General features: G+C 46.5%; 1 long non-coding RNA gene across 1 annotated transcript; it reads right to left on the bottom strand.

The window, feature by feature from the left end:
* Window positions 1-4,025: 4,025 nt before the first annotated feature.
* On the bottom strand, window positions 4,026-21,208 carry LOC140125768 (uncharacterized). Its single transcript, XR_011854726.1, has 3 exons — window positions 21,153-21,208; window positions 7,332-7,402; window positions 4,026-4,185 (listed from the first exon to the last, which is right to left on the bottom strand). It is a non-coding gene; the product is annotated as an uncharacterized lncRNA (long non-coding RNA).
* Window positions 21,209-24,392: the final 3,184 nt, after the last annotated feature.

Raw genomic sequence — 24,392 nt, 5'->3', positions numbered from 1 at the left:
CCGCCGACTCGTCCTGATTTAAAGGGCCAGCATCCTCCTAATTGGCGCTGTCTACTCCGGCGTGCCCTTATGATTCGGCACCTCCCTTTACTCTCTGCCGGAACTTCAAGTCATTTCCTGAAGTAAAAGCCCTCCTGTATTTCCTAGTGTTCCAGCGTTCCCAGGTTTCCTCTGTGTGTCTATTCTACAGTGCTCCTCCAAGTTCCTGTGGCACTCCTGTGTTCCTGTGGCGGTCCTGCCATCCCGAGGTCCTGCTTCCCTACCTTGGCTACCACTGTGGACCTAGTCGCACCCGTGGAACGACCTGGTGGCTTCCCGCCGCAGCAAGACCATCCCGCTTTGCGGCAGGCTCTGGTGAAGACCAGGGGCCACTTAGATTCCCGTCCCGGGCTGCGGCTAGTACCATCATCTCCTGCGGTGGTCCATGGAGTCCACAGACTTTAGCCCCAAGAGACTCTCTCACACCCCCATGTGTGACAGTAAGATCCGTCCATGGACTCCGCCAAGGTCATGTTTCCTGCTAAAGCCATGGACTGTGCTAAGGATCCACATCAGCTACTGCCGCATTTGCCCAACAAATTTGATGGCAACCCAGAATTGTGCAGAGACTTTATTTTCCAGTGCTCGCTGCACATTGAACTGATGTCCTCCCAGCTGACCACTGCACGCTCTAAGGTGGCGTTTGTCTTCTGTTTGCTCTCTGGAGAGGCCCTGGCATGGTCTTCTTCCCTATGGGATAGTGCTGATCCGGACATGGCCACCTATACCACGTTTCTGGAAAAAATCTGGTCCAGGTTCGAGCAACCTCAATTCCGGCTCCCACGCCTTCCCTCCTAGTCTCCGGCCTTCCCGGGGGTCGCTCCAGGGTCTCCGGCCTTCCCGGGGGTCGCTCCAGGGTCTCCGGCCTTCCCGGGGGTCGCTCCAGGGTCTCCGGCCTTCCCGGGGGTCGCTCCAGGGTCTCCGGCCTTCCCGGGGGTCGCTCCAGGGTCTCCGGCCTTCCCGGGGGTCGCTCCAGGGTCTACGGCCTTCCCGGAGGGCAATCCCGGGTGTCTACGGCCTTCCCGGAGGGCGATCCAGGGCTTCTGGCCTTCCCGGAGGGCAATCCCGGGTGTCTACGGCCTTCCCGGAGGGCGATCCAGGGCTTCTGGTCTTCCCGGAGGGCGATCCAGGGTTTCCGGCCTTCCCGGAGGGCGATCCAGGGTTTCCGGCCTTCCCGGAGGGCGATCCAGGGTTTCCGGCCTTCCCGGAGGGCGATCCAGGGTCTCTGGCCTTCCCGGAGGGCGATCCAGGGTCTCTGGCCTTCCCGGAGGGCGATCCAGGGTCTCTGGCCTTCCCGGAGGGCGATCCAGGGTGTCCGGCCTTCCCGGAGGGCGATCCAGGGTTTCCGGCCTTCCCGGAGGGCGATCCAGGGTGTCCGGCCTTCCCGGAGGGCGATCCAGGGTGTCCGGCCTTCCCAGGGGCCCCTCTGGTGTGTCAAGAGCACTTCGTCAGGGTTTGTCCTATTTCTGCTTTCCCCCTCAGGTGTCCCGCTACTGAGAAGAATTGGAGGAGGCGAAAGAAGAAGTGGGGGCTGAAGAAGAAGAGAAGAGGGGCCCTAAAGGGGGTTCTCTCATGGGTTACCCCGCGATAGCTGTCGAAGTAGGTTGCAATCCTCCCGTCTGACAAGGCCGTGCTCCCACTGCGCGCCAACTCGTCCTGATTTAAAGGGCCAGCGCCCTCCTAATTGGCGCTGGCTATTTTGGCATGCCCTTATAATCCGGCACCTCCCTTCACTCTCTGCCGGATCTTCAAGTCATTTCCTGAAGTGAAAGCCCTCCTGTGTTTCCTAGTGTTCCAGAGTTCCCAGGTTTCCTCCGTGTGTCTATTTTCCAGTGTTCCTGTGGCGGTCCCGTGTTCCTGTCGAGGTCCTGCCATCCCAAGGTCCTGCCTGCCCTGCTTCCCTATCTTTGCTGCCACTGTGGACCTAGCCGCACCCGTAGAGCGACCTGGTGGCCCCCCGCCGCAGAAAAAAATTCCCGCTTTGTGGCAGGCTCTGGTGAAGACCAGGTGACACTTAGATTCTGGTCCCGGGTTGTGGCTAGTACCATCATCTCCCGCGGTGGTCCAGGGAGTCCACAGACTTTAGCCCCAAGAGACTCTCCGGCACCCCCGTGTGTGACAGTCCCATCTCTATTTTCCAGATTTCCTTGTGATTTTAGTAGAGATGAATTACCTGGGAGGGGTAACTATAGACGCAGTACAGTCAGATGTATGATGCTCCTTATTTGTTATATATCTAAACTTTATATCTTTTAAGGACCAGATGTCTTGATACATAAAACCAAAACATTCACACAGGGTGCACTTACTGCTGTAGAAATATCCTATTATGTCCTCATGAGACAACCCCTTGTAACCAGCAGCCGGTTGTTCAGGCCACTGGGGGGAGAAATATGTACATTATTACACCCATGGAGGAGTGCGCAGTGCAAGTACACAATGTTCTGTATCTGATATATGACGGGGGTGCAGAATATTTCGGATTGCAACATGGAAGTTATTTTAGTATAGATCACAGGGGACTATCTGGACTGGTTACAAAACCAACAAACCCCCAGTATTATCATTCTACAGAGCGGTGTGACTATTATCAGTATATATATCATTATACAGAGCGGTGTGATTATTATCAGTATATATATCATTATACAGAGCGGAGTGATTATTATCAGTATATATATATCATTATACAGAGCGGTGTGATTATTATCAGTATATATATCATTATACAGAGCAGTGTGATTATTATCAGTATATATATCATTATACAGAGCAGTGTGATTATTATCAGTATATATATCATTATACAGAGCGGTGTGATTATTATCAGTATATATATATCATTATACAGAGCGGTGTGATTATTATCAGTATATATATCATTATACAGCGCAGTGTGATTATTATCAGTATATATATGAGTATACAGGGCGGTGTGATTATTATCAGTATATATATATCATTATACAGAGCGGTGTGATTATTATCAGTATATATATCATTATACAGAGCGGTGTGATTATTATCAGTATATATATCATTATACAGCGCAGTGTGATTATTATCAGTATATATATATCATTATACAGAGCGGTGTGATTATTATCAGTATATATATCATTATACAGAGCAGTGTGATTATTATCAGTATATATATGAGTATACAGGGCGGTGTGATTATTATCAGTATATATATCATTATACAGAGCAGTGTGATTATTATCAGTATATATATATATCATTATACAGAGCAGTGTGATTATTATCAGTATATATATATATCATTATACAGAGCAGTGTGATTATTATCAGTATATATATATATCATTATACAGAGCAGTGTGATTATTATCAGTATATATATGAGTATACAGGGCGGTGTGATTATTATCAGTATATATATGAGTATACAGAGCAGTGTGATTACTATCAGTATATATATGAGTATACAGAGCGGTGTGATTATTATCAGTATATATATGAGTATACAGGGCGGTGTGACTATTATCAGTATATATATGAGTATACAGGGCGGTGTGATTATTATCAGTATATATATGAGTATACAGAGCAGTGTGATTACTATCAGTATATATATGAGTATACAGAGCGGTGTGATTACTATCAGTATATATATGAGTATACAGAGCGGTGTGATTATTATCAGTATATATATATATATCATTATACAGAGCAGTGTGATTATTATCAGTATATATATATCATTATACAGAGCAGTGTGATTATTATCAGTATATATATCATTATACAGAGCAGTGTGATTATTATCAGTATATATATCATTATACAGAGCAGTGTGATTATTATCAGTATATATATCATTATACAGAGCAGTGTGATTATTATCAGTATATATATCATTATACAGAGCGGTGTGATTATTATCAGTATATATATATCATTATACAGAGCGGTGTGATTATTATCAGTATATATATATCATTATACAGAGCAGTGTGATTATTATCAGTATATATATGAGTATACAGGGCGGTGTGGGTGTATTATGGCTGTGCACAGCTCCGGTGCTCTCCTCCTCTCTCCTCGGTGATGGGAGGTCGGGGTGATCTGGTTTGGTAACTTGCTGTAACATCAGAGGAGACGCCGGAGGGAACATTACGTAACCTGCAGAGGAGAACAGAGCAGCCATTAGTCGGGCAGCCGTGTGATCTCTCGGGGTCGGCTGAGTTTACGCAGTGTATACAGGAAACCTCACACGTCACGCCTGTACCCTGCCACCCGTCTCACCCCATGAACGGGGCTGTCCACAACATGGAGGGGACGGGGTGCAGCTGCTGAGACGGCCGAACACTGAGCAACAACTACTAAAAGTGACAGGTGGGAAGAGCTACATGCCATGGAGTCTGCTCCTCCCATCACAGGAGGATTCTTCCAAGAGGGAGGAGCTATGTTAATTGCAATCTGTTCCTCCTCTTATAGGGGGATACATACAAGAGGGAGGAGGAATGTAACATGTTTTCTACTCCTCCCATCACAGGGTGACACATACAAGAGGGAGGAGCTATGTTAAATGCAATCTGTTCCTCCTCCTACAGGGGGATACATACAAGAGGGAGGAGCAATGTAACATGTTTTATACTCCTTGCATCACAGGGTGGCACATACAAGAGGGAGGAGCTATGTGACATGTAGTCTACTCCTCCCATCACAGGGTGACACATACAAGAGGGAGGAGCTATGTTCCGCTGTCTCTCCCACCACATGATAATAAAGGCAGGCGGTATCTACTACTCCCACCTCATTAAATTGGGGATATCTAGAGGTCCAGGGAAACTTTCACCTCAATAAAAATCCCTCTGTCCCACCTAGAGACATCATCCCCCTCCACATCTTGCCTTCTAAAATGTGAAACAAAAAACTAGAGTTAATCCTGTAAAATCCAAGCCCTCACACGATTGAAAAAAGATGAAGGGGTTAAATAAATGTATGGGAATGCCTATGTAAGCGGTCACCTACCCCCACAGTAACTTACACCCCAGGAATCTCAGTAATTAGGTCTCTGTATGTGACACAGTCCATCCCATCTGAGGGGAAAGTTACGTGACATGAGACGTCGGGTGAAGGAGGAATCCCGGTAACGCAGAGTCTTCCCTTTCTCAGGAGGAAGCCATGTGACTACAAGGAAGTTACCCTCCACACCCCAGGGTGACACTGAAAGCAGGAAGCCACGTGACCATAAGGAATTCATACTACCCACCAAATTGTGTCACCACCGGTAACACCCGGAGCTATAGAGAGAGGTGACTGACCTGATGCCACCATTACTCCTAGTATCTCCTCACTTATAACCATCACAAATGTTACCATTACAATACAAAATCTCCATGCTTTCATGTATACTAACCTCTAGGCCACCTCGGGTCCCCTCATGATTCGGGCGGCTCACATACAATGACATCGCCAAGCGGCTGGCGTCATTGTGTGTGTCGGTCGCACGAGGAAACCCAAAGAGGCACCAGAGCATCCGAAGCAAGGGCTGGCTATATACTGCAGGGGCTGACAGGCTATATACTGGGGGGTTGGCTATATACTGGGGGCAGGGGCTGGTAGGCTATATACTGGGGGGCAGGGGCTCGCAGACTATACCGGGGGGCTGGGTATATACTGGGGGAAAGGGCTGCAGACTATATACAGGGCAGGGCAGGCTATATACTGGGGGCAGGGGTTGGTAGGCTATATTCTGGGGGGTTGGCTATATACTGGGGGCAGGGGCTGCAGACTATAAACTGGGGGGCTGGCTATATACTGGGGAGCAAGGGCTTCAGACTATATACTGGGCAGGGCAGGCTATATACGGGGGGGCAGCGGCTGGTAGGCTATATTCTGGGGGGGCTGGCTATATACTGGGGGCAGGGACTGCAGGCTATATACTGGGGGCAGGGGCTGGTAGGCTATATACTGGGGGGCTGCCTATATACTGGGGGGCAGGGGCTGCAGACTATATACTGGGCAGGGCAGGCTATATACTGGGGGGCCGGGGCTGGTAGGCTATATTCTGGGGGGCTGGCTATATACTGGGGGCAGGGACTGCAGGATATATACTGGGGAGCAGGGGCTGCAGGCTGTATACTGGGGGGCAGGGGCTGCAGGCTATATACTGGGGGGCAGGGGCTGGTAGGCTATATACTGGGGGGCTACTTATATACTGGGGGGCAGGGGCTGCAGACTATATACTGGGCAGGGCAGGCTATATACTGGGGGGCCGGGGCTGGTAGGCTATATTCTGGGGGGCTGGCTATATACTGGGGGGCAGGGACTGCAGGATATATACTGGGGGCAGGGGCTGCAGGCTATATACTAGAGGGGCTGGCAGGTTATATACTGGGGAGCAGGGGCTGCAGGCTGTATACTGGGGGGCAGGGGCTGCAGGCTATATACTGGGGGGCAGGGGCTGGCAGGCTATATACTACAGGGGCTCTAGATTACTACATATATTATATACTAACCACTGGGCCACCAGGTACATTGCTTATCTGACACTGAATTCCCAGAGAATCTGCTCGGGTCACTGGGTATTGATGGGGTAATTCTACGCCACTAACCCAGCAGGGACAATATGTATCAAACCGCTGGATCACCAGGGATGGCGTAGGTCTATACAGTCTATAAACCTGTGCTCTGGGTACCAATAGCCACTACATTCATGGGCACTAGTGCCGGAGCCGGAGTGAAATAAATTATGGGCAATTAGAAGAATGGTTTCTCCCATTTGGCTTATAATATTTGGGATATTACAATATTTACAAGGTATAATAAAATATTCATTGCATAAAGTAATTTCACGGCTATGAAGCATTAGCGGCTCGTGTTATGGCTGCGGAGAGCCCCATTACCTCTTATTACAATATACAGACGCAGCGGGACCCCCATGTACCCACTACATAGACAACGTATACAAGACCCCCCCACCCAGGCCTGGTCCATGAAGTCACCTGACAGACGGTCATAAATCACTCATAATAATATCAGCTTACACATTATTACATGGAGGTAAAAAGCAGTATGAATAAATATTTCAGTATTTATTACTTCTTTTTTTTTTTTACTAAATTATTTATTTTTTTTCCCCCAAAGCCTCAACCTTCCTGTAAGTTATCCTTCCCCCCCGCCCAGGGTCAGTAGTATCCTCACTCATCCTCTGTATCCTAATAATCCTTAATTATCCCATCAGAAATAACCCCCCATCCATCCCCGAAGATGGCACCAAGGTAAGTCACTAGGATCCCCCCCCCCCCCCCAATACTACTCACTTGAAGGAATGCAGGACCATTTGTTTCTTAGTCATGTGACTAAGGTTCTCTATCCCGACACCTGGTGCGACCTGAAAGAAAAGATTCTTATCTTTAATATAACAATAAAACATGTTATTAGGTGCTATAGGGCCAACGATTGGGTCTAAAGTGACTCTTCCTCTGCAGCCTTTAAACTTGACTCATCTCAGGCAAATATGACTCTTCTCTGCACATTATCACATGACTTTGGAGGAGATTTTTTTTTTATAGGTTAATGGGCAAGAGTACACATAAACGAAGGAGGTCATCTCATAACCTACCTGTGGTGGCTGGCAGTGTAATGGGGTAAAATCTGGTGGTAGAGTCCCAATGAAAGGGCCTAACTTGCTGATCGGTGGGGATCTCTGTGATGGGATCACGAGAACAGGGATCGGATGTACCCCCGTAGTCCCCCTCGTAGCACCATGTAATGGCTGGAGCAGCAGTGATAAACATTATATGAGTACAGGCGGTCCCCTACTTAAGAACACCCGACTTACAGACAACTCATAGTTACAGACAGACCCCTCTGACCTCTGGTGGAGCTTTCTGAATGCTTTGCTATAGTCCCAGGCTGCAATGATCAGCTGTGAGGTGTCTGTAATGAGGCTTTATTAATAATCCTTGGTCCCATTACAGCAAAAAATGTTTAAACTCCAATCGTCACTGGGGCCAAATTTTTTTTTTGTCTGGATCTACAATTTTTAAATATGCAGTTTCGACTTACATACAAATTCAAATTAAGAACAAACCTCCGGACCCTATCTTGTACTTAAGTTTGAAATTCTTTAAAATTAAAAATTTTAAAATCCTACCTCAAAAAAAAAAGAAAGAAAAAAAGGTCTTCGAGATTAAAAAAAAAACTTTATAAGGTTTAATGGGGTCAGTAAAACAATTCAGAATTTTGGAATGTGAAACATAATATTATACATTGAAAAAAATCTAAAGCAGAAAAAAAAAATGGAATTTGGAATCACTCATTGTAATTACATTGACCTGAGGAAGTTCACATGTTATGAACATAAAAAATTTAAAGCCGATGGCAGGATTAAAGTTTTTCCATTACTTCATAAAAAATAGATAAAGTCAATCAATAAATGATGTTATAATAGAGAGCTTCAAAGTGACGCCAATAAAAATGTAAAAACATCACAAAAACATAAACTGCTTATACAATACAGGGTTAGGTGCTCTGGTGCTCACCTCTCGCTGACCCCACCTAACCTTTAGGTCAAAGCCAATGTATCTTTCTTTTGCCTTTTTTTGGTGACTTTTTGTGCTTGACTTATCACTACGACTTTTGCTGTAGTTTCTCAATTACACCTTTGTCTGCACCTTGTGCCTTATGTATCTTTGTTTTCCAGATGTGTCTGAATCACTTTTTCCGCTTACTTTTGCAACTTTTTAGGCGCAAAACTTTATGGACTCGAGTCTATAATAAAACCAAATCTGTACTCACCTTTCCAACGCCCCCAAACAGCTCCTCTTCTTTTTTGCAATGCTCCAATTCCGTGTCCCTGTGCGGTGCCGTCACACACACCATGACACGATCGGCACAGACTACAATGTCAGTAAGCAGCTGCCGTCAGGCGTACTATGGCAGCGCGCAGGGACACTAATACAAAGCATTGCAAGAAAGAAGAGGAGCTGCTCGGGGGCGTTGGAAAGGAGAGTACAGAGTTTTGTTTTTTTTTGGCATAGGCTAAGTATACCTTGCGTAGGGGCTGCAGTTTATATACTGGGAGCAGGAGTGTTAGTCTATATACTGGGGGGCATTGGCTGACTGTATACTAGGGGCAGGAGCTGCTGGAAATATACTGCGGCAAAGTGCTGGCTGTATACTGGGGGCATGAGCTGCTGGCTACATACTGAGGGCAAGGGGCTGGCAGGTTATATATACTAGGGGGCAGGGGCTGGGAGGCTATATACTATATACTAGGGGGCATTGGCTGGCTATATAATGAGGGAGAAAGGGCTGGCTATGTATATATGCTGGCTATGTATATGAGGGCTGGCTATCTAATGAGGGCATGGGCTGGATGGCTTTATACTGGGAAGGGGGTTGGCAGGCTATGTACTGGGGAGGCTGTGATCAATGCATTTTTCACCCTTATACTGGAGTCAATAGGTTTTTCCCAGGTTTTTGTGTTAAAATTAGGGATCTTGGCTTATACTCGAGTATAAATGGTACTTTATGGCTGCGTGTGTGGTGTTTACATTGCGTTTATAAATACATTGCATAAATGCTTGTGTTTTATATCTTACCATGTGTCTGGCTAGTCAAAAAGTGTTATTTCTACATTGCTGGAAGTGTAAGCAGCTGTGAAAATGACAACACGGCTTCTTACACTTCCAACAATGAAGAGAGACAATTTGAAACCAACGAAACGCATGGTAACATGTAAAACAAATGTGTTTCTGAAATGCTTTGAAAAACGTAGTGTCCTCTCCTGTATATAACCCCCTCACATGGCTTGTATCCTCTCCTGTATATAACCCCTCACATGGCTTGTGTCCTCTCCTGTATATAACCCCATCACATGGCTTGTGTCCTCTCCTGTATATAACCCCCTCACATGGCTTGTATCCTCTCCTGTATATAACCCCTCACATGGCTTGTGTCCTCTCCTGTATATAACCCCATCACATGGCTTGTGTCCTCTCCTGTATATATCCCCCTCACATGGCTTGTATCCTCTCCTGTATATAACCCCCTCACATGGCTTGTGTCCTCTCCTGTATATTACCCCCTCACATGGCTTGTGTCCTCTCCTGTATATTACCCCTCACATGGCTTGTGTCCTCTCCTGTATATTACCCCCTCACATGGCTTGTATCATCTCCTGTATATTACCCCCTCACATGGCTTGTGTCCTCTCCTGTATATTACCCCCTCACATGGCTAGTATCCTCTCCTGTATATAACCCCTCACATGGCTTGTATCCTCTCCTGTATATAACCCCTCACATGGCTTGTATCCACTCCTGTATATTACCCCCTCACATGGCTTGTGTCCTCTCCTGTATATTACCCCCTCACATGGCTTGTATCCTCTCCTGTATATAACCCCCTCACATGGCTTGTGTCCTCTCCTGTATATAACCCCTCACATGGCTTGTATCCTCTCCTGTATATAACCCCCTCACATGGCTTGTATCCTCTCCTGTATATAACCCCTCACATGGCTTGTGTCCTCTCCTATATATAACACCTCACATGGCTTGTGTCGACTTCTGCATATAACCCCTCACATGGCTTGTATCCTCTCCTGTATATAACCTCTCACATGGCTTGTGTCCTCTCCTGTATATAACCCCCTCACATGGCTTGTGTCCTCTGCTGTATATAACCCCTCACATGGCTTATATCCTCTCCTGTATATATCCCCTCACATGGCTTGTGTCCTCTCCTGTACATAACCCCTTACATGGCTTGTGTCCACTCCTGTATATAACCCCCTCACATGGCTTGTGTCCGCTCCTGTATATAACCTCTCACATGGCTTGTGTCCTCTCCTGTATATCACCCCCTCACATGGCTTGTATCCTCTCCTGTATATAACCTCTCACATGGCTTGTGTCCTCTCCTGTATATATCCCCTCACATGGCTTGTATCCACTCCTGTATATAACCCCCTCACATGGCTTGTGTCCTCTCCTGTATATAACCTCCAAACATGGCTTGTATCCTCTCCTGTATATAACCCCCTCACATGGCTTGTGTCCTCTCCTGTATATAACCCCCTCACATGGCTTGTGTCCTCTCCTGTATATAACCCATCACATGGCTTGTATCCTCTCCTGTATATAACCCCCTCACATGGCTTGTATCCACTCCTGTATATAACCCCCTCACATGGCTTGTGTCCTCTCCTGTATATAACCCCCTCACATGGCTTGTGTCCTCTCCTGTATATAACCCCCTCACATAGCTTGTGTCCTCTGCTGTATAAAACCCCTCACATGGCTTGTATCCTCTCCTGTATATAACCCCTCACATGGCTTGTATCCACTCCTGTATATAACCCCCTCACATGGCTTGTGTCCTCTCCTGTATATAACCTCCTCACATGGCTTGTATCCTCTCCTGTATATAACGCCCTCACATGGCTTGTATCCACTCCTGTATATAACCCCCTCACAAGGCGTGTATCCACTCCTGTATATAACCCCTCACATGGCTTGTATCCACTCCTGTATATAACCCCTCACATGGCTTGTATCCTATCCTGTATATAACCCCTCACATGGCTTGTGTCCTCTTCTGTATATAACCCCTCACATGGCTTGTATCCCCTCCTGTATATAACCCCCTCACATGGCTTGTATCCTCTCCTGTATATAACCCCCTCACATGGCTTGTGTCCTCTCCTGTATATAACCCCCTCACATGGCTTGTGTCCTCTCCTGTATATAACCCCCTCACATGGCTTGTGTCCTCTCCTGTATATAACCCCTCACATGGCTTGTATCCTCTCCTGTATATAACCCCTCACAAGGCATGTATCCTCTCCTGTATATAACCCCCTCACATGGCTTGTATCCTCTCCTGTATATAACCTCTCACATGGCTTGTGTCCTCTCCTGTATATAACTTCTCACATGGCTTGCGTCCTCTCCTGTATATAACCCCCTCACATGGCTTGCGTCCTCTCCTGTATATAAACCCCTCACATGGCTTGTATCCTCTCCTGTATATAACCCCCTTACATGGCATGTATCCTCTCCTGTATATAACCCCCTCACATGGCTTGTATCCTCTCCTGTATATAACGCCCTCACATGGCTTGTATCCACTCCTGTATATAACCCCCTCACATGGCTTGTATCCACTCCTGTATATAACCCCCTCACATGGCTTGTATCCTCTCCTGTATATAACCCCCTCACATGGCTTGTGTCCTCTCCTGTATATAGCCCCCTCACATGGCTTGTATCCTCTCCTGTATATAACCCCCTCACATGGCTTGTATCCTCTCCTGTATATAACCCCTCACATGGCTTGTATCCTCTACTGTATATAACCCACTCACATGGCTTGTATCCTCTCCTGTATATAACCTCTCACATGGCTTGTGTCCTATCCTGTATATAACCCCCTCACATGGCTTGTATCCTCTCCTCTATATAACCCCTCACTTGGCTTGTGTCCTCTCCTGTATATAACCCCCTCACATGGCTTGTATCCTCTCCTGTATATAACCCCTCACATGGCTTGTATCCTCTCCTGTATATAACCCCTCACATGGCTTGTATCCTCTCCTGTATATAACCCCTCACATGGCTTGTATCCTCTCCTGTATATAACCCCTCACATGGCTTGTATCCTCTCCTCTATATAACCCCTCACTTGGCTTGTATCCTTTCCTGTATATAACCCCCTCACATGGCTTGTATCCTCTCCTTTATATAACCCCCTCACATGGCTTGTATCCTCTCCTGTATATAACCCCTCACATGGCTTGTATCCTCTCCTGTATATAACCTCTCACATGGCTTGTATCCTCTCCTGTATATAACCTCTCACATGGCTTGTATCCTCTCCTGTATATAACCTCTCACATGGCTTGTATCCTCTCCTGTATATAACCTCTCACATGGCTTGTATCCTCTCCTGTATATAACCTCTCACATGGCTTGTATCCTCTCCTGTATATAACCTCTCACATGGCTTGTGTCCTCTCCTGTATATAACCCCTCACATGGCTTGTGTCCTCTCCTGTATATAACCTCTCACATGGCTTGTATCCACTCCTGTATATAACCCCTCACATGGCTTGTATCCTCTCCTGTATATAACCCCCTCACATGGCTTGTATCCTCTCCTGTATATAACCCCTCACATGGCTTGTATCCTCTCCTGTATATAACCTCTCACATGGCTTGTATCCTCTCCTGTATATAACCCCCTCACATGGCTTGTATCCTCTCCTGTATATAACCCCTCAAATGGCTTGTATCCTCTCCTGTATATAACCCCTCACATGGCTTGTGTCCTCTCCTGTATATAACCCCCTCACATGACTTGTATCCTCTCCTGTATATAACCCCCTCACATGGCTTGTATCCTCTCCTGTATATAACCCCTCACATGGCTTGTATCCTCTCCTGTATATAACCTCTCACATGGCTTGTATCCTCTCCTGTATATAACCCCCTCACATGGCTTGTATCCTCTCCTGTATATAACCCCTCAAATAGCTTGTATCCTCTCCTGTATATAACCCCTCACATGGCTTGTGTCCTCTCCTGTATATAACCCCATCACATGGCTTGTGTCCTCTCCTGTATATATCCCCCTCACATGGCTTGTATCCTCTCCTGTATATAACCCCCTCACATGGCTTGTGTCCTCTCCTGTATATTACCCCCTCACATGGCTTGTGTCCTCTCCTGTATATTACCCCCTCACATGGCTTGTGTCCTCTCCTGTATATTACCCCCTCACATGGCTTGTATCATCTCCTGTATATTACCCCCTCACATGGCTTGTGTCCTCTCCTGTATATTACCCCCTCACATGGCTTGTATCCTCTCCTGTATATAACCCCTCACATGGCTTGTATCCTCTCCTGTATATAACCCCTCACATGGCTTGTATCCACTCCTGTATATTACCCCCTCACATGGCTTGTGTCCTCTCCTGTATATTACCCCCTCACATGGCTTGTATCCTCTCCTGTATATAACCCCTCAAATGGCTTGTATCCTCTCCTGTATATAACCCCTCACATGGCTTGTGTCCTCTCCTGTATATAACCCCCTCACATGACTTGTATCCTCTCCTGTATATAACCCCCTCACATGGCTTGTATCCTCTCCTGTATATAACCCCTCACATGGCTTGTATCCTCTCCTGTATATAACCTCTCACATGGCTTGTATCCTCTCCTGTATATAACCCCCTCACATGGCTTGTATCCTCTCCTGTATATAACCCACTCACATGGCTTGTATCCTCTCCTGTATATAACCTCTCACATGGCTTGTGTCCTATCCTGTATATAACCCCCTCACATGGCTTGTATCCTCTCCTCTATATAACCCCTCACTTGGCTTGTATCCTCTCCTGTATATAACCCCTCACATGGCTTGTGTCCTCTCCTGTATATAACCCCCTCACATGGCTTGTATCCTCTCCTGTATATAACCCCTCACATGGCTTGTATCCTCTCCTGTATATAACCCCTCACATGGCTTGTATCCTCTCCTGTATATAACCCCTCACATGGCTTGTATCCTCTCCTGTATATAACCTCTCACATGGCTTGTATCCTCTCCTTTATATAACCCCCTCACATGGCTTGTATCCTCTCCTGTATATAACCCCTCACATGGCTTGTATCCTCTCCTGTATATAACCTCTCACATGGCTTGTATCCTCTCCTGTATATAACCTCTCACATGGCTTGTATCCTCTCCTGTATATAACCTCTCACATGGCTTGTATCCTCTCCTGTATATAACCTCTCACATGGCTTGTATCCTCTCCTGTATATAACCTCTCACATGGCTTGTATCCTCTCCTGTATATAACCCCTCACATGGCTTGTGTCCTCTCCTGTATATAACCCCTCACATGGCTTGTGTCCTCTCCTGTATATAACCTCTCACATGGCTTGTATCCACTCCTGTATATAACCCCTCACATGGCTTGTATCCTCTCCTGTATATAACCCCCTCACATGGCTTGTATCCTCTCCTGTATATAACCCCTCACATGGCTTGTGTCCTCTCCTGTATATAACCTCTCACATGGCTTGTGTCCTCTCCTGTATATAACCCCCTCACATGACTTGTGTCCTCTCCTGTATATAACCCCCTCACATGGCTTGTATCCTCTCCTGTATATAACCCCTCACATGGCTTGTGTCCTCTCCTGTATATAACCCCTCACATGGCTTGTATCCTCTCCTGTATATAACCCCTTACATGGCTTGTATCCTCTCCTGTATATAACCCCTTACATGGCTTGTGTCCACTCCTGTATATAACCCCCTCACATGGCTTGTGTCCGCTCCTGTATATAACCTCTCACATGGCTTGTGTCCTCTCCTGTATATCACCCCCTCACATGGCTTGTGTCCTCTCCTGTATATAACCTCTCACATGGCTTGTGTCCTCTCCTGTATATATCCCCTCACATGGCTTGTATCCACTCCTGTATATAACCCCCTCACATGGCTTGTGTCCTCTCCTGTATATAACCTCCAAACATGGCTTGTATCCTCTCCTGTATATAACCCCCTCACATGGCTTGTGTCCTCTCCTGTATATAACCCCCTCACATGGCTTGTGTCCTCTCCTGTATATAACCCCTCACATGGCTTGTATCCTCTCCTGTATATAACCCCCTCACATGGCTTGTATCCACTCCTGTATATAACCCCCTCACATGGCTTGTGTCCTCTCCTGTATATAACCCCCTCACATGGCTTGTGTCCTCTCCTGTATATAACCCCCTCACATAGCTTGTGTCCTCTGCTGTATAAAACCCCTCACATGGCTTGTATCCTCTCCTGTATATAACCCCTCACATGGCTTGTATCCACTCCTGTATATAACCCCCTCACATGGCTTGTGTCCTCTCCTGTATATAACCCCCTCACATGACTTGTATCCTCTCCTGTATATAACCCCCTCACATGACTTGTATCCTCTCCTGTATATAACCCCCTCACATGGCTTGTATCCTCTCCTGTATATAACCCCTCACATGGCTTGTATCCTCTCCTGTATATAACCTCTCACATGGCTTGTATCCTCTCCTGTATATAACCCCCTCACATGGCTTGTATCCTCTCCTGTATATAACCCCTCAAATGGCTTGTATCCTCTCCTGTATATAACCCCTCACATGGCTTGTGTCCTCTCCTGTATATAACCCCCTCACATGACTTGTATCCTCTCCTATATATAACCCCCTCACATGGCTTGTATCCTCTCCTGTATATAACCCCCTCACATGGCTTGTATCCTCTCCTGTATATAACCCCTCACATGGCTTGTATCCTCTCCTGTATATAACCTCTCACATGGCTTGTATCCTCTCCTGTATATAACCCCTCACATGGCTTGTGTCCTCTCCTGTATATAACCCCCTCACATGACTTGTATCCTCTCCTGTATATAACCCCCTCACATGGCTTGTATCCTCTCCTGTATATAACCCCTCACATGGCTTGTGTCCTCTCCTGTATATAACCCCTCACATGGCTTGTATCCTCTCCTGTATATAACCCCCTCACATGGCTTGTATCCTCTCCTGTATATAACCCCCTCACATGGATTGTATCCTCTCCTGTATATAACCCCTCACATGGCTTGTATCCTCTCCTGTATATAACCCCTCACATGGCTTGTGTCCTCTCCTGTATATAACCCCCTCACATGACTTGTATCCTCTCCTGTATATAACCCCCTCACATGGCTTGTATCCTCTCCTGTATATAACCCCTCACATGGCTTGTGTCCTCTCCTGTATATAACCCCTCACATGGCTTGTATCCTCTCCTGTATATAACCCCCTCACATGGCTTGTATCCTCTCCTGTATATAACCCCCTCACATGGATTGTATCCTCTCCTGTATATAACCCCTCACATGGCTTGTATCCTCTCCTGTATATAACCCCTCACCAGGGCCGGTTCTAGACAAAGTGGGGCCCTGGGCAAAACTAAAAGTGGGGCCCCAAAATAAAACTATTTTATGACCAGTCAGTCAGTAAGAGGCTCCTTTAGTATGGTAAAACAAACTGTAATATGGGAGAATTTTATAGGAGATAGATAGATGATAGGGAGATTTATGGGCAGCATGGTGGCTCTGTGATTAGCACTACAGCCTTGCTGTGCTGGTCAACATCTGCAAAGATTTTGTATGTTCTCTCTGTGTCTGCGTGGGTTTCCTCCGGGTCCTCCGGTTTCCTCCCACACTCCAAAAAATTACTGGTAGGTTGATTAGACTGTGAGGCCTATTGGTGAGAGGGACCGATATTTTCTGAAAGCAGACACTTGCCCGATTTTCAAAATTGCATCAAAGAGTTTATAGACATAGGCGCCTTCATGCAATTTTGATTCAAACTGAAACATTTTATAAAAAATACTTAAAATTTGACTTTGATGGCAAAAAATGTGCTCCAAACAGAAAATGTTTACCTTCACATCTCCTAAATGTAATACGTGGACATTTGTACAGTTCACAAATATCACTAAAACTGTAATAACTAAATATCTGCTTTTCAGCTAGACATTTTTAGACAGTCACAACCTGCAAAATATAGCAATAAAACAGAATAAAAAGTAAATGCACCATAAAACCTATAGAATTTTGAAAGCAGACAACCAGGCGATGCATTTGGCAATTAACATTTAAAATTTCCTCTAAAATCTGTACAAATCCAGATACTTATATAAAGAAAATATACTTTCCTAAAAGAGTAAGATGTGAGGAGATTATACATACCCCACATGTGTGTATTCACCAAAATATGCAGCAAAGGGAATTGCAGAAAATGCACACAGATGTATCATTGTCTGTTCCTTACACAATGGTAACCCAAATAAATAACTATATATCCATAAACCCCTCTAATGAGATAATAAAAGTCACATTTAGATGTCGCCATTATATTAGCGGCACAATAACAGAACCCTCCGCGCTTCATAAGAATGAGAGTGAAAACATCATAACATGGGTGTAAGTAATGGAGGATGGTGTGAAATAAAAACTTTATTCCAGGACATGTGTGTGTTTTTGGTGTTACATATAACTTTATGGACATGTTCTGGTCGCGGTGTAGTCACATTAGGCGAAGAGGATCGAATGTTCATCGTATCAGTCAATTTTCCCAACACTAAAAGACTATCACAAAGTAAAAGGGAATAAGAGAGAATGGGCCACATTTATCACTTTTGTGCGCCTAAGTGTAGTAGTTTCGGCTAAATTCGGGCACACTGTTTTCCAGAATTATCACAAGCTACAACCATCTGTGATAAGTTAATTTCCTGCCTCTTATTAATCACTTTACTTTAACACAGTTTAGGCACAATTTTAGCGCAGTTTCGGTGCAATGTTAGATTCAGGCACTTACATGTGATCCTGCTACAAGCTCCTCTCTGCTTCTCCCACAGCCCAGAATGAAGATAACACTCACAGCAGCACCCAGGTGTGTGACACCCAGCACCCAGTGACCTCCTCAGCAGCACCCAGGTGTGTGACACCCTGCACCCAGTGATGTCCTCAGCAGGGCCTTCTCCTGGAGGGGATCCCCCAGTGCTGATCTTCTGCTGGTGTCTGAGGGGGATACTGTGCAGAATTACACGGGGGACACTTGTCTGTGATATCTGCAACATTCTGCAAAGTTCTGAGCTCTTGCTTTGAGCTGAGGATTCTGCAGAATGTTTTGTAAATAGAAGGTGATGAACTGTAAATAGAGTCTGCAGCTCCTGTCTGCAGAGTATCTCATGTCTGTATTATATGTTCTAGTGTCTGCAGAGTATCTCATGTCTGTATGATCTGTTCTAGTGTCTGCAGTGTCTGGCTGAGCTCTGCTGCTAGAAATGAGCTGTTCTGCACAGGGGCTCAGTGCTTTCTTCTCAGATAACGCCACCTTCGGGCTGGAGTGTTTTTGCGCCCGTTTTTGCGCCTAAATGAAAAGTCGCAAGTGATGAATATCATTAGTCTCAGCAAAACATCTGAATTGCTAGGATAAATGAGGGAAAGCTGGTTATTTTTGCTGCGCAGCTAGTTTGCAGTTTAGTCGCAAAAATGGCGCAAAAACGGTGCACCTGAATGTAAAGGCGCAAAAACAACAGAAAAAAACGATTGATACATGTGGCCCAAAGTGTGTTCTTAGATAGTTCTGCATAGAGAAGGGTTAAAAACATGAATATTAGTTGATATTATCCCTTCTCAAAATGTAGTAACATATAAAGTGAATATTTCCATTATCTGTGAGGTGCAGCAGCTCCTGTGTGCAGCAAATGCTCCCGCAGCCTGAAGGGGAGACACTTCAGGGGGCTGTATCTCTGGCTCTGTTATACATAGAACCTCACTTCTTTTTTCCTATGAAAGAAGAGAGTCTCCTCTTTTATATGAATCTAAGTGTGTTTCTAATAATAACTGTTAAACTGCCGTTGGGAGTGATTTTTATATATATAAAAATGGCATCTGATATTCTCACTTTAAACCTGAATATCTCTGGATCCAGGGCACCTAGAAACTAAATTCAAGATTCATTTGAAAGAAGATATTCCCCCCTTTCAGGGGGCCCTGGGCAATTGCCACCTTTGCCTACCCATAGCGCCGGCCCTGCCCCTCACATGGCTTGTATCCTCTCCTGTATATAACCCCTCACATGGCTTGTATCCTCTCCTGTATATAACCCCCTCACATGGCTTGTGTCCTATCCTGTATATAACCCCTCACATGGCTTGTATCCTCTCCTGTATATAACCCCTCACATGGCTTGTGTCCTCTCCTGTATATAACCCCTCACATGGCTTGTGTCCTCTCCTGTATATAACCCCTCACATGGCTTGTATCCTCTCCTGTATATAACCCCTCACATGGCTTGTATCCTCTCCTGTATATAACCCCTCACATGGCTTGTGTCCTATCCTGTATATAACCCCTCACATGGCTTGTGTCCTCTCCTGTATATAACCCCCTCACATGGCTTGTGTCCTCTCTTGTATATAACCCCTCACATGGCATGTATCCTCTCCTGTATATAACCCCCTCACATGGCTTGTGTCCTCTCCTGTATATAACCCCCTCACATGACTTGTATCCTCTCCTGTATATAACCCCCTCACATGGCTTGTGTCCTCTCCTGTATATAACCCCTCACATGGCTTATATCCTCTCCTGTATATAACCTCTCACATGGCTTGTATCCCCTCCTGTATATAACCCCCTCACATGGCTTGTGTCCTCTCCTGTATATAACCCCCTCACATGGCTTGTATTCTCTCCTGTATATAACCTCTCACATGGCTGTGTCCTCTCCTGTATATAACCCCTCACATGGCTTGTATCCTCTCCTGTATATAACCCCTCACATGGCTTGTATCCTCTCCTGTATATAACCCCTCACATGGCTTGTGTCCTATCCTGTATATAACCCCTCACATGGCTTGTGTCCTCTCCTGTATATAACCCCTCACATGGCTTGTATCCTCACTTGGATTGTGTTAATGTTACATCAAGACATCCCTTTATTCTTTTAGCATTTATCAGTAGTGTTCAATCTTTCTTTAAACATGCACCTCTCCCACCCATCCTAAAGAGACAATCTCTGGACCCTACTGACCTATCACCATCTGCCTCAGAACTTGTGGAACATCACGTCCATCTGGAATTATCCTCCTCGCTCTTTGACAAACTACAATCTGGTTTCTGACACAATCGTACCATTAGGACTGCGCTAACTGAAGTCTCCAATGACCTTCTGTCTGCTGAGGCAAAACAGCACTACTCTGCTGTCCTAATTCCTCATCTCTCCTCTGCCTTTGTCACAGTTGACTATTGTCTCCTGCTTCAGCCACTTAGTTCTCTGGGTATCACTGACCTCGCTCTATACTGCATCTCCTCATACATCTCATAGACCTATCACTTTCATACCACCTCTTCACCTCTCTGTAGGTGTCCCACATAGGGCCGCCATCATGGGGGAGTCTAGTGGGGCTGTGTTCAAGGACACCCTGTTTTCCAATCAAAAGAGGGGCCCAAGGGGCTCACAGTACCCTCTACCCCTCCGATTCCAGGGCCCTGTATGAGGGGAAAAAACCCTATACTGACCTTTGGGCTTCTTCTCCCCGGCCTTGCGGCTCCGTCTTCTTCTTGTGGCTCCATTTTCTCCTCTACTGGCCCCTGGTGCATTACTATGACACGGCGGTGTCGCTGCAACATGATGTCATAGTGTATGCACCATTCATGCAAAAGGTCCCTGCTGTGGACATTATATTAATGTGCTAGGGGCTATCTATATACTGAGGGTACAATGTGCTGGGGGCTATCTATATACTGAGGGAGGCATGTGCTGGGGGCTATCTATATACTGAGCGGGGCGAGTGCTGGGGGCTATCTATATACAGAGCGGGGCGAGTGCTGGGGGCTATCTATATACTGAGGGGACACGTGCTGGGGGCTATCTATATACTGAGCGGGGCACGTGCTGAGGGCTATCTCTATACTGAGCGGGGCACGTGCTGGGGGCTATCTATATACTGAGCGGGGCACATGCTGGTGACTATCTATATACTGAGGGGACATGTGCTGGGGGCTATCTATAAACTGAGCGGGGCACATGCTGGTGACTATCTATATACTGAGGGGACATGTGCTGGGGGCTATCTATATACTGAGCGGGCCAAGTGCTGGGGGCTATCTCTATACTGAGCAGGGCACGCATATTCTCCTTCTTTTCTTCCCGCTTTCTTAAACATAACATGCACATCCACTTACACATCCCTCCCACCAGACCTAACCATCACAATTCATGGCTCCACACTGTCTTGGAGTAATTTTTGACTCTGCTTGAACCTTTGATCCCCACATTCGGACCATTAATACAACCTGCTGTCTCCATGTTAAGAACATCTCTTCCTTAAAGGGCACCTACCACCACGAATCTACCTATAAAGGTAGATCGGGTGGTAGGTGGATGTATGGGACGTGAGGATAGCCCTTTTTAGAGCTAATCCTCACGTCCCCGCTAGCGTCACATAAACTTTATTGCACTAATATGTTAATTTAATTAAGCGGCTACCGGGGCGTGGAGTAGCCGGACACGAGGCTACACGGCGCGGCTACTCCACGCCCCAGTAGCTGCTTTCCCCCGCCTACCCTGTGATCTTCGGCGCGCAGCTCCTGGCAGCTGCGCGCCCTCGTCCGAGAAGCCGGAGTTCTGCGCATGCGCAGTAACTCCGGCCAAGATGCGCGATCTCGGGAACGAGGCCGGAGTTACTGCCGCTTAATTAAATTAACATATTAGGGCAATAAAGTTTATGTGACGCTGAGTTTGTTCACGGCTGTGTACGCAGATGTCTTCTACAAAGAATAGTGAGGTACAAGATCTCCGCTGTTCCCGATCATTCCCTTCCAGTCTGTGATTCTACAGAACTTTCTCTGTCTCTCTCTTCACCATATGCTGCATCCCTCTCCCACCTTCTACTTGCACTTTTTTCACAGTGCAGAGAAGCTATAAACCCTTAGTGTTCACAAAGCACAGACTGTGCATATCATGTAATTGTTTCACTGCTGGTTTCTACTACTTATTAAAAGCTCCTCCATCTTCTCTACATCATGCATTGTTCAGTGGATTTACTTGTAGGAATCTCATGGGATTTGCAGCTAAATTACTGAATGAGAGAACACAAGGTATCATGAAAACTGTAAGCAGAGTGAATTTGACTCAGCTTCAGGCAAATACAAGAAGAGGTTAGTCTCCACCCACTTCACCACTGGTAAGAAATATTTTTGTCACACAGCTTCAGAACAGAGCATAGCAGCATAATATGGGCATCATTCTGTTTTTTAAAGTGGGAATCACATATGACTCTGCTGCCCGCCTAATCCATCTGTCTTCTTCCTTCTCCTCTGTATCCCCTCTCTCCCAATCCCTCCACTGTTTTGCTATTACACAATGAATTCCGCTTAAAATACTAACCATGACTTACAAAGCTGTCCACTACAAGCTGTCCGCTACCTGCCCCCTACATATATATTTTCCCTAATAATCCAATACAGTCCCACACATAATCTGTGATGCTCACTGTACCTTCTGCTTACCTTCTACCATCTGCTCTCTCCTCACAACATCCAGGACTTCTCCCGTGCATCCCCCATTCTCTGGAATTCTCAAACAAAATGTGTCAGGTGTCTCCCACCTTCCAAACCTTCAAATGTAACCTGTAAACCCATTGGTTTCGGATAACATACAACACACAATAACCCTTGAAGTCATGTTCTACAAGCAGCACTTACTTTAAATCTAAAGAAGTTGACATCTTTGATTTCCTTCTTCTTTCTGGTCCTCATGTCAGCTTCTTCCTGCCATGATTTGTCCTCGCTTCACTCCTCCACCTGTCATAAGCATGATGCTTTTCTTTTGCTCCCCTAGAGATCACCATTATGCCCATATAGTAACAGCACTCGCACAATAGCCAGTTTAGTAACACTGCTCTTGCAGTAGACAATATAGTCAAAGTGCCCCCACAGTAGCCAATATTGTAATGCTGGTCCCACAGTAGCCAATATAGCACGGTGCTCCACAGTAGAGAATGTAGTTATGGTGCTCCCACAGTAGAATATAATCACATAGGTCCCTAGTGTAGCCAATAGTCACAGCCCCCCCCCCCAACTGTAGCCAATAGTCACATTGGCCTCTTACTGTAGCCAATAGTCACAGGGGCCCCCCCACTGTAGCCAATAGTCACAGGGGCCCCCCCACTGTAGCCAATAGTCACAGGGGCCCCCCCACTGTAGCCAATAGTCACAGGGGCCCCCCCACTGTAGCCAATAGTCACAGGGGCCCCCCCACTGTAGCCAATAGTCACAGGGGCCCCCCCACTGTAGCCAATAGTCACAGGGGCCCCCCCACTGTAGCCAATAGTCACAGGGGCCCCCCCACTGTAGCCAATAGTCACAGGGGCCCCCCCACTGTAGCCAATAGTCACAGGGGCCCCCCCACTGTAGCCAATAGTCACAGGGGCCCCCCCACTGTAGCCAATAGTCACAGGGCCCCCCCACTGTAGCCAATAGTCACAGGGGCCCCCCCACTGTAGCCAATAGTCACAGGGGCCCCCCCACTGTAGCCAATAGTCACAGGGGCCCCCCCACTGTAGCCAATAGTCACAGGGGCCCCCCCACTGTAGCCAATAGTCACAGGGGCCCCCCCACTGTAGCCAATAGTCACAGGGGCCCCCCCACTGTAGCCAATAGTCACAGGGGCCCCCCCACTGTAGCCAATAGTCACAGGGGCCCCCCCACTGTAGCCAATAGTCACAGGGGCCCCCCCACTGTAGCCAATAGTCACAG

This window comes from Engystomops pustulosus, chromosome 4, assembly GCF_040894005.1.
Source record: "Engystomops pustulosus chromosome 4, aEngPut4.maternal, whole genome shotgun sequence".
In the NCBI taxonomy this organism is placed as follows: domain Eukaryota; kingdom Metazoa; phylum Chordata; class Amphibia; order Anura; family Leptodactylidae; genus Engystomops; species Engystomops pustulosus.
This window is presented reverse-complemented; position numbering and strand designations above follow the sequence as displayed.